At 48.4% G+C, this 10,077-nt stretch overlaps 1 long non-coding RNA gene across 2 annotated transcripts; it reads right to left on the reverse strand.

The window, feature by feature from the left end:
* Window positions 1-3,292: 3,292 nt before the first annotated feature.
* Window positions 3,293-6,952, reverse strand: LOC119281870. Of its 2 annotated transcripts, none has more exons than XR_005138570.1 (5): window positions 5,748-6,952; window positions 4,967-5,019; window positions 4,353-4,457; window positions 4,009-4,231; window positions 3,293-3,820 (listed from the first exon to the last, which is right to left on the reverse strand). It is a non-coding gene; the product is annotated as an uncharacterized LOC119281870 (long non-coding RNA). The 2 variants fall into 2 exon arrangements; XR_005138569.1 differs by having other exon boundaries at window positions 4,304-4,457.
* Between the last annotated feature and the right edge of the window lie 3,125 nt (window positions 6,953-10,077).

Here is a 10,077-nt window from a genome sequence, read left to right on the forward strand (position 1 = left end):
TTCAGCTCCGTAGACCAAGAAGAACGGAGTTCTTCCAGTCGACCGGTTGGGCGTGGTCCTTAACCCCCAAAGCACCGAGGGAAGTTCGTCGACCCACGCACCAGCCGCATGCTTGAGATCACGCATCAAACGGGGTTTCAACCCTTTGAGAATCAAGTCGTTGGCTCGTTCTGCCTGTCCATTCGACTGTGGATGGGCGACTGAAGCATAGTCGACTCGTGTGCCTTGAGACGTGCAGAAAGCTCTGAATTCTTCAGAATCGAAGTTTGACCCGTTGTCAGTGATGATGCTGTGCGGGACTCCATATCTGAATATTAATTCTCTGATAAAGCTGACAGCAGTACCGGCATCGAGGTTCTTGATGGGTTTGGCCTCAATCCACTTGGTGAACTTGTCGACTACTACCAGCACATGGGTGAAACCGCTTCTGCCTGTTCTCAAAGGGCCGACCATATCCAACCCCCATACTGCAAAGGGTCAAACAAGTGGTATGGTCTTTAAAGCTGAGGCGGGCTTGTGTGACATATTGGAGTAAAATTGACATCCCTCACACTTGTCGACTATCTCCTTTGCCATTTCATTCGCTCTTGGCCAATAAAATCCGGCTCGGTATGCTTTGGCCACAATGGTCCGGGAAGACGCATGATGGGCACAGGTCCCCGAGTGGATGTCATCAAGGATTATTCGACCTTCCTCCAGCGTTATGCATTTCTGACCAACTCCAGTCGCGCTTTCTCTGTACAGCTGTCCCCTTATCACAGTAAAGGCTTTAGATCGGCGGACGATCTGTCGAGCCTCTTATTCGTCCTCCGGGAGCTCTTTCCTCAAGATATACATGATATACGGTACTGTCCAATCGGGAGTGATCACTAAAGCTTCCATGATCAGGTCGACCACTGCTGGAACTTCAACCTCAGTCGGATCCGTAACACTCTTAGGTTGCGGAGCTTCGTCGGTAAAAGGATCTTCTATGACTGATGGAGTATGGATATGCTCCAAGAACACATCACTGGGGATGGCTTCTCTCTTGGATCCTATCTTCGCCAAATCATCAGCCGCTTGATTTTTCAGTCGGGGTATATGGTGGAGCTCTAACCCTTCGAATTTCTTTTCGAGCTTCCTCACTGCATTGCAGTATCTAGTCATGGCTGGGCTTCTAACGTCCCACTCCTTCATCACTTGATTGACCACCAAATCTGAGTCGCCATAAACCATAAGGCGACGGACGCCGAGTGAAATGGCCATGCGCAGCCCATACAAAAGTGCTTCATATTCTGCTTCATTGTTGGAGGAATCGAAGTGGATCTGGAGCACATATCTGATCTTATCTCCTCGGGGGGAAACCAAAACTACCCCAGCACCAGAACCATTTAACATCTTAGAACCATCAAAGAACATGGTCCAATGCTCCGAGTGAACTTGAGTCGGCTGCTGTTGTTCAATCCACTCGGCAAGGAAATCTGCTATAGCCTGGGACTTAATGGCTTTCTTTGCCTCAAATTTGATATCAAGGGGAAGGAGTTCAATCGCACATTTAGCCACTCGACCAGTTGCGTCTCTGTTGTGCAGAATCTTCGTGCGCACCCCAGAGTTCGAACCTTAAGGGTTTTGCCGGAACCCGATATCTGACAGAATACTCTACCCTCAAAAACTATTGTGATCCCCTATACTTGTGGGTTATCAATCGTACTTCTAGTTACTACTGTAAGGATCTCAGTTTAGGAGAGAGGTGACAAGAGAGGCCTTAGCCGCCACTAGACATCTACCTCAGCAAGCCACCACCAGGGTGTACCACCATGTGTGCTCGAGCGACAGCCTTCATCAAGTGGTGCACGACAAGTCCACGATAAAGTCATTGAACCCGGATGCGACTGAAGGGATCCAGCATGGCATTCTTCATTAGTGGCCCAGTCTGGTTGGATCATTGGGAAGAGGGCGCTTGTGCATAGTTCTCGTCAGTGGCGACCTAGACATCAGACCCGGACCTGTCGTACAACAGCATAGATGATTTTTTTAGGTTTTATTTTGGGAGTCTGCATACTTTGTGTGGGGCGAGGAAATGGTGGTGTTTCCCCTGGGTATGAATTATGCTCTCCCTCCCTATCATCGTTCCATTGGAGTATCTTTCTCCATTAGAGGGTTTGTAGAGTTGTGACTCTGGGAAGGTCCCCCGGGATCCGATTGGGTTAGGCTTCTGGTGGATCCATCTAGACTCGACCAACTTCCATGGTCTTTGTTATCTTTGGAGTTTCTACAAGCCCTTATCGGCATTTGCTTCTTCGGGATGACGATATGCATTCAGATCGTTGTCGTTGTCGTCTCCCGGTCCGCATCGACGACTTCCCTGCCTCTGCTTGTACAAACTCGTGGGTTTCTCAAAGTTTGCTCCAATGAGGCGGGGCGGCGGGGGTGCAGAAGCGGCATCGATGTATGCATTCCTACTTCGATAGCCCAATGAATGTATTTCTATTTTTTGGCAAGCAAGGATATGGCCATAGGCCTTTTCGCCACAAAAAACAAAACAAATCTCAATTTAAAGCCGGGCGAATTTCTAAAAAACTAGATCGGGATCCCACCTTGGTGCGAGGGTGCCGGTCCCAATGTTTTGGTCAACCAGGTAATGCTAAGTTAGTAGGAATTCAGGTTTAGCATATGCATTCACACAAGATAACAATAAATTTAAAAAACATTCAATTGTGAAGGAGCAAGCTATAGTGATGCTCGATGTAGGCATGAGATTATAAGGCAGAATCAATTTCAGTGCGTTTTGCCAGCCTATGAATAATACTATAATTTCCAAAAGGTTTGCATCCACAATAACTCTTAGGACCAAGAAGTACAAATGTCATACATCACCATGGTTATACAATTATACCAGCAGCAAACTACATGTAAATAAATTTTATTTGGGAAATAAAGAAAGAATTAATCAAAGCCAATGTAGAAACAAAATGTGGTACTTCTCATGGAGCCAACAGAAATAGATCAAGAAGGGCAAAAGTATATGTCGACCAATACATTATCTGCCAGAGAATCTTCAACTTCCCTTTGCCAAGAATTGGGCAAGTTCCTCCACTCATGGAATTCTCTAAATGTGCACAGCTTCTTCATAATAAGGAAACATGGTTGTTTAAGAAAATTACCATCTACTTATTTATAGAGTGCATCAACATTCAGCTAATGAGACACCTTAATAGCCAATACATGCAATTGTGAATAATGAATAAGGTTGTTCCAGATTCACAAAAAAATGGTATAGTAGTTTCTAATTTCCAGAAAACCATGGTTATTTTTAGCCTTACATTAGCAAAGAAGCGTACATGAACCTACTCTGTGGGAAACCAATAATAATACAATGGGGCAATAAAACATCTTCCGTAATTTCTTTTTTGTTCAAGTTTGGACAAAAAAGAAAAGAAGAATTTATAGGGACAGTGCTACCCATCTATTTCCAACATTGTACAGAAACATCGAAACTATTGAATCAATACTGATGCCACATACAAAAAAACATAGAAGATAGGAAACAGGCCTTCGGCACATGGTGCCTGGCTCAACCCATGGTCCAAACCTGTAAACAAAGTACATATTGTTGTGAGAATAGTTGTCGAGAATGAATCGATTTAATGCATAAAGGCAGGAAATTGCCTTTACAGATAACATAATTGTGTCCAATGCATAGCATATGTCTAGAAAACATCAAATGGACAGTGCAATCAGTCACACCAAATGCTCAGCAGCATTTTGGCTCCAAATGTAAACCAACATGATGGGGCGTCACAAGTAGAGAGGAAGTGCAGACTGCCAGGTACCAGCCAACCTGAAATTACAACACATATTTCAGACATAAGAGATGGCATATGTATATAAACAACTAAAGCATCATCTGAATTCTTGAAAGGAAGATGTAGGAGGTTGCTTGTAATAGTAATGGTTCAGTTATTATAGAGGATTTAGATGGCATGTCATTCCAAATGTTAATGTCACAGAAATGGTAACACAATTTACCAAAATCAAGTCTTGTGCTTGTGAAGAGAACGATATATATTGTTTGTCTATGACATATGTTGATAGTGGTGTATCATATATCTCTGTCTGAACATCTCGCTTGCTAGGGTGTTGTGACGAAGGACCTACTAATGATGATCACGTGCTCACCCCGTCGGTCCGGCGCGGTAGGCCATGGTGAGCAAGCCTTGCTAGACTTGCTCGGGTGTTGTGATGTGAGGTCCTACCGATAGACATATCATGTTAGCAAAATAACTCAGTGTATTTACAGTGAGAATATAATTCATGCACCAACCTTCTCATAGATTATTAGTACAACTCCACATGCCAGGCTAATTACTCACCATCATAAATAAGTGGATCTCACCATTGCACTATGTTCCACATCATGGATCTTTTTTTTGAAACATATTAATGTACACCTATCATCAATTGGCCCAACAATAGTACTGCAAATAAAAGGTAGCATTGTTAGACCATACCCCCCCCCCTATTTTTTTACTGTAGCCAACAAATGAGAAAATATGGTAGTTCATATAGTCTTAGAGCTTAGATTAGAGTAGATTTTATTTTAGTACAGAACCACAATATGGTAGTTCATGCCAAGAGTCTAATTCAGTCACACAATGAGAGTTGATATCTATAGAGAACCAAAATATTTCAATAGTATAAGTAATTTTACTAACAATGAAAATTACAGTTGCAGCCATGACAGTCTGAAGGCCCATAAAGTCTAAAATATTTTAGTAGTGCGAACAACGGAGGTGGCAAAAAAATTGGAATGAAATGGCTACATAGTGCTCCACTTTTTTGAGTAGTGAATAGAAAAGGCCAGCGAGAAGCGGAAGGCAACTCATAAAACATATGAATGGAATGACCATGCACATCATTAGCCAAATAGGGACAAGCAATATATATATTCAGAAGATCAAGGTAAGACCAGGAAACACAAACCTACCGGTTATATGTTGGTTGTCTCGGCAATTTATCATATGAGGCATGAAGCATCACCTAAAATAAATGGTTGCACACATAAAGCAACAGAGGGTTCAGTGAGCAAGTAGATTGTGATTGTTCTGCAGATGAAACAGAGGGCTATATGTTGAACCAAATGAATCATGGGCCTACATACTATATATCAAGAACAATATTTTTAAGCACTGTGACTGCGCAAGAAACAGTTTATCAGAAAGATGATTTCTTCCTCCAAATTTTGGCCAAAGAAAATACACATAATATAAGCACATCTATATATTTGTTAGAAACTAACCTAATCAGAGCAAATATTGGAGGAAGCTAAAACTACAAGCTAAACAAAACTACTATGCAAGTTAATACCAGTTAAGAAAGCAGGTCTGGCTAAGGACAAAGACAAATAGATTTTGGCAGTCGCAAGGCTCGCTAGGTTGGGTGGCATGCCTGGTGCAAGGTCTCCTGCCAGAGAATGTAATGATCATATGTAATCAACATGACATAAAAAGCCAAAAAGGGTGATACTACTCATTGTTGTCGCATTTGCCGTACCCACTCAGTCAATACTAAATCCTAATTGTAATCATAACACATCCTATCTATTTTGAAGTTGTAATGCAAAGAGAGGTTGTAGGAAACAAATTGGTTTGCAGTTACAGATATGTGCATACCAAATATCTATGGAGTTTCATCGTGGACGAATGTAAAGTGAATATACACCATAGAGGTGAACACACATGATAGTGTAACACAAGATGATGAAATACCTGGCCGAACTCTTTTTTTCTGATATCCATTGGTCTAATCTTTATGATTTAACACACTTGACTTTCGCAAACTGTCTTTAGTACTGCCAACGAGTGCAAATATATCTAGAAAGTAGAAACCATGATCACAAAGAAAAATTAGAAATCTTGAGCCCAAATATCAAAATGATCAAGAAATTTTACATAGGTACCTTGCATATAGCTACCTATTAACAAAAGGAGGCACTGAGAGTAACCTGGTTATAATGTGTGCCTGCAACCTGGAGAGATCAACTTACAAGTGAATTGGCGAATAAGGTTAACATGAATGTTTTATGGTTGAAAATTTGGAAGAACTCATTGGGTCCAAATTTGTTTTGGGGGAGTAGGCAGGAGGTACATATTTTGTGCCAGGACATATCACTTCGTGCTAAGTCTAGCAATCCAGAAAAATGAACTTTGATAGCCAGAAATGGACTCAAGGCAGAGGATCCCTACAATAATTTTACCAGGCAAAATGATGATAAGCAGAAGCAATCCAACTTGCATTGAAATGAAAGATTGGTAATGCCTTAATACTTAAATTACAACATTCTACTTGTCACCTCCTAGTCTTGAAGCCATTGAAGCTAAACCATAGTACAACCAAGGAAGGAGAAGATGAGCATGTAGACTACTTGAAACGCGATGCGAAGGACATTTACAACTTATCTCATGAGCAAGACTTGGTCTTGCTAATCACACTGGTGCAAACATAACCTCGCATATCTAGTTCTGGGGCGTCAGCACTTCTGATCGGCTGAGCAGGAGCAGTTTCCTTGGTCCTGTTTTAGTTTCTGCATGATTCCATTTAAAGATGAATAAGTTACTCCCTTTCATTCTAGTAATAAATATGACGTTACCTAGTCAGTTTATACTTGTGTACAAAATTAAGAAAACATGTTAACATGCAGTGCAAAATGATATTGTTAGCAAGGCCTACTGGAAGTGTGTGCTATGTAACACGGTTGTATCTCTGTGGAGGATACCTCAATTTGGTCCTCAGTACTTTGATGTAGTCTACAACAATGTCGAGCATGTCTGAACTATTTGTTTGCTGCATATTCAAGAAGGACCTTAGTAATATGTATGTACTACGTTGACTTCTCCCAGAGATTAGGTGTAGAAATGTAATTCTAAAATCTGAAGTAACTGGGTTCGACTCATCGACAACTACCGAGGTTCTGAATTTTTTCGTCTGACAGTGTAATACTTTTATTTTATGTTAGAAACTTAGAATCATTAAGTGTAGGCCACCGCCGACGAGGAAGAAGAGGGAGCCGCAGCAGGCCACCGCCGCCACTCCCGGTGGCTCGGCCACCCTTCATGGCCACGAGGGGCTGGCACAAGGAAGGGTCGGTCGCGATCCGGTGGGGAGGAGGCGCGAATGAGTGGCGGCGGCGGCGGCGCGATCCGTCTGGCCTCCTTTCGTCGAAGGCGCGACGGCGCGCTCCGTCGGGAACAGCGGCGTGGGCTTCCTCTTCTCCCGAGGCGTGACGCGCGAGCTTGACAGGGAAGCGGCGGCGCGAGTGGCAGGCCATTGAAGGCGACCGTGGCGCGGGCTGAAAAGGCGGCTAGGGTTTTCGTGGGAGGGGTTGGGGAAGAAAGGAGTGGGCATGAGGGGGAGGCTAGGGTTTCGAAGGGGAGAGAGAGAGGTGAGGCGGGAGGAAGAGGAGAGGGGCGGCGCGAGTGCGGGAGGAGCAAGGCTAGGTTTTCTCTATGGGAGCCACTGCCTTTTATACGTCTATGCGTGAAATGACGAAAATGCCCTCAGTAGGGCAAGGGAATTACGTGTGGTGGCATGAAGGAGAGGAAACTATTCATTCCTAGAGTGCCTAGGGTTCGATCCAACGGCTGGGGCTCTCTCCCGTGGCTTGATCCGATAGTCCGGATCGCATCAAACAAACGAAACGGACGGGCGGATCTCCCTGAGCTCTGTGGGCGTCCGGAGGCTGGATCGGTTCTTGTTTTAGGATGTTTCCTGTGTGCTGCCTGAATTTCCCGCAAAAAGGAAAGAAAAAAAACGCAGCAACGCTAGAGGAGCATGATCCGCTAGAGATAGAATGTCAAACGATCATCACCGGAGATTTCCTACCCGTATGCACTGGCACCACTTGCCTCCTTTCCCAAGCAATCGCCGCGCGCAGAAACAGAAAGAAACCTGAGATACGGCGAAATCCCAACCGACGCCCGGATGCTGTTTCCGCAGTCGTCGGACGACCCCTGTTCGCTCTGTGGGTCCAGTCCACACGCACTCCAGCGCGCGCACGGCGTCGCTCGCTCCCGTCCCGCGCCATATAAACGCACAGCCCACTGCCGTCCTGCCCACCCACAACACAAGCAAACGCAACGCCAGCCGACTCGACTCCCGCGAAGCGGAGCGCGATCAGATCGATCGATCTCCGCCCCTCCCCATCCCCTCACCCACACCGGCCGCCGCAACCAAAACCCTAGCAAGCGACCGCGCCTGCGCCGCCGCTAAGGCTCGTCCGCGCTCGCTCGATTGATCGATGGGGACCGATCTGGCCGATCAAGCCCGCCCCGGCCGCCGCCGCCGGCCCCGCCCCGACCTCGAGGAGGGCGAGTTCGTCGCGGACGACGACGGCGGCGGCCGCCCGGAGATCAAGGTGCGCCGCCTCGAGGACATCCTCGACGGGGACGCCCTGCCGTCGCCCACGCCCTCGCGCGAGCGCGACTCGGACGGCACCGTCAGCGACATGGACGCCGACGACGAGGGCCTGGCGCGGGAGCCGGGCTTCCCCTGCCCCATCTGCCGAAGGGAGTTCGCGAGCGGCAGGGCGGTGCACGGCCACATGCGCGTCCACCATCCGCACGGCGGCGGCCGCCAGGGAATCGTCGTCAGCGGTGGATGGGCCGTCACCGGCAAGCGGGGCTACGTCGGTGGCAGGTCCGTTTACCCTCAGGAGGAGGAGGAGGAAGGAGTGGGCGACTCCGCGTCCATGACTACTGCGGTCGCGGAGCCCGTGATCGACGCCACGCCCATCGCGTTCGCGAGCAGCACCAGCAGCGCCGAGCCGAATCCTCCATCCACGGCCATCGTTCTTGCAGCGGACAATCCTCCCAACCAGGTCGCCGTGCACCCATCCTGTTCACCGCAATGCGGCGCCGGGCACCAGCCCACCGCGCCTCAGGCCGTCGTCGCCCAACCTCAGCCAGCCCTCGCCCAAGGCCACCTCGCAGGGGCGGCGCCTCCGCAACTCTTCGCCTCGCCCCCTCAGGCCGTCGCGCGTCACGTTCGGCGCGCGGCGCCGTCGCCGACTTCACGGGACGAGCAAGGCCGGTGGGTCTGCAAGGAGGAAGGGTGCTACCAGCGATTCGACTCGCACCAGGGGCTCGGCGGCCACATGGCCGCCCACAAGATGAGAAAGAACAACGAGGCCGCCGCGGCGGCAGCGGCCGCGGGGCTGAACCCGTGCCTGGCGAGTGCCAGGCCGGCGAAGCTGCACCCGTGCAAGCACTGCTCCAAGGTGTTCAACTCGGGCGTGCAGCTCGGCGGGCACATGAGGATGCACTACGATGGCAAGGTGATCGCGAGGAGGCGCCGCGTCGAGGCTCCCGTGTCGGCGCGAGAGCTCGCGGCAGCGCTCTTCTCCGCCCAGGCGTCCCCCGAGACGTCGACCAGCGCGTCCCCGCCCGACGGGCTCGCGCTGTCCCTGTCCCCGCCCGCGGACGGGCCCGATGAGCTCGCGCTGTCCCTGTCCCTGTCCCCGCCCGCAACAGCCGCCACGGAAGTAGCGCAGCCTGGCATTATCTCGCCGGCATTGTCGGGAGGATCCGAGCCGGCGCCAGCGCCGGTCGCGCCGGGCGTCTTTAGGATTTTCGGCGTCAACATCGCGGTGGCGCCACCTGCGGCGGCTGGGGAGGAAGTCTTCTCCGCCGTGACCGAGACGGACCAGAGCTCGGCGGCGTCTACCAACATCCAGGAGTAGATCGAGGTGCTAATAAGGAAAGACTAGATTTGATAGGGATACGACAGATACTTGATACTGTAATAGTAGCATTACATACTGCATGCCGCGGACTTCACGTCTTCACGCAGATTTTATGCCATTTTGTATCACAGATTCACAGTTTTTAGCTCATACGGGGAAAGATACGTGGATCGTGGAGCGTAAGCACCATATACACGATCGAGTAGTGTCAGCGGTTAAGTAGGTAATAAAAGCTGTTATCTGGACAGCAGAAGTAAACTGCTATGTGGCGAACCCAGATTCAGTGTGTATTATACATTGTCTTCACCCAGATTCTATCTCATTTTCATCGCAGTTGCATACCGGGAAAGCTATGTGGC

Source organism: Triticum dicoccoides, chromosome 3B (genome assembly GCF_002162155.2).
Source record: "Triticum dicoccoides isolate Atlit2015 ecotype Zavitan chromosome 3B, WEW_v2.0, whole genome shotgun sequence".
Lineage (NCBI taxonomy): Eukaryota > Viridiplantae > Streptophyta > Magnoliopsida > Poales > Poaceae > Triticum > Triticum dicoccoides.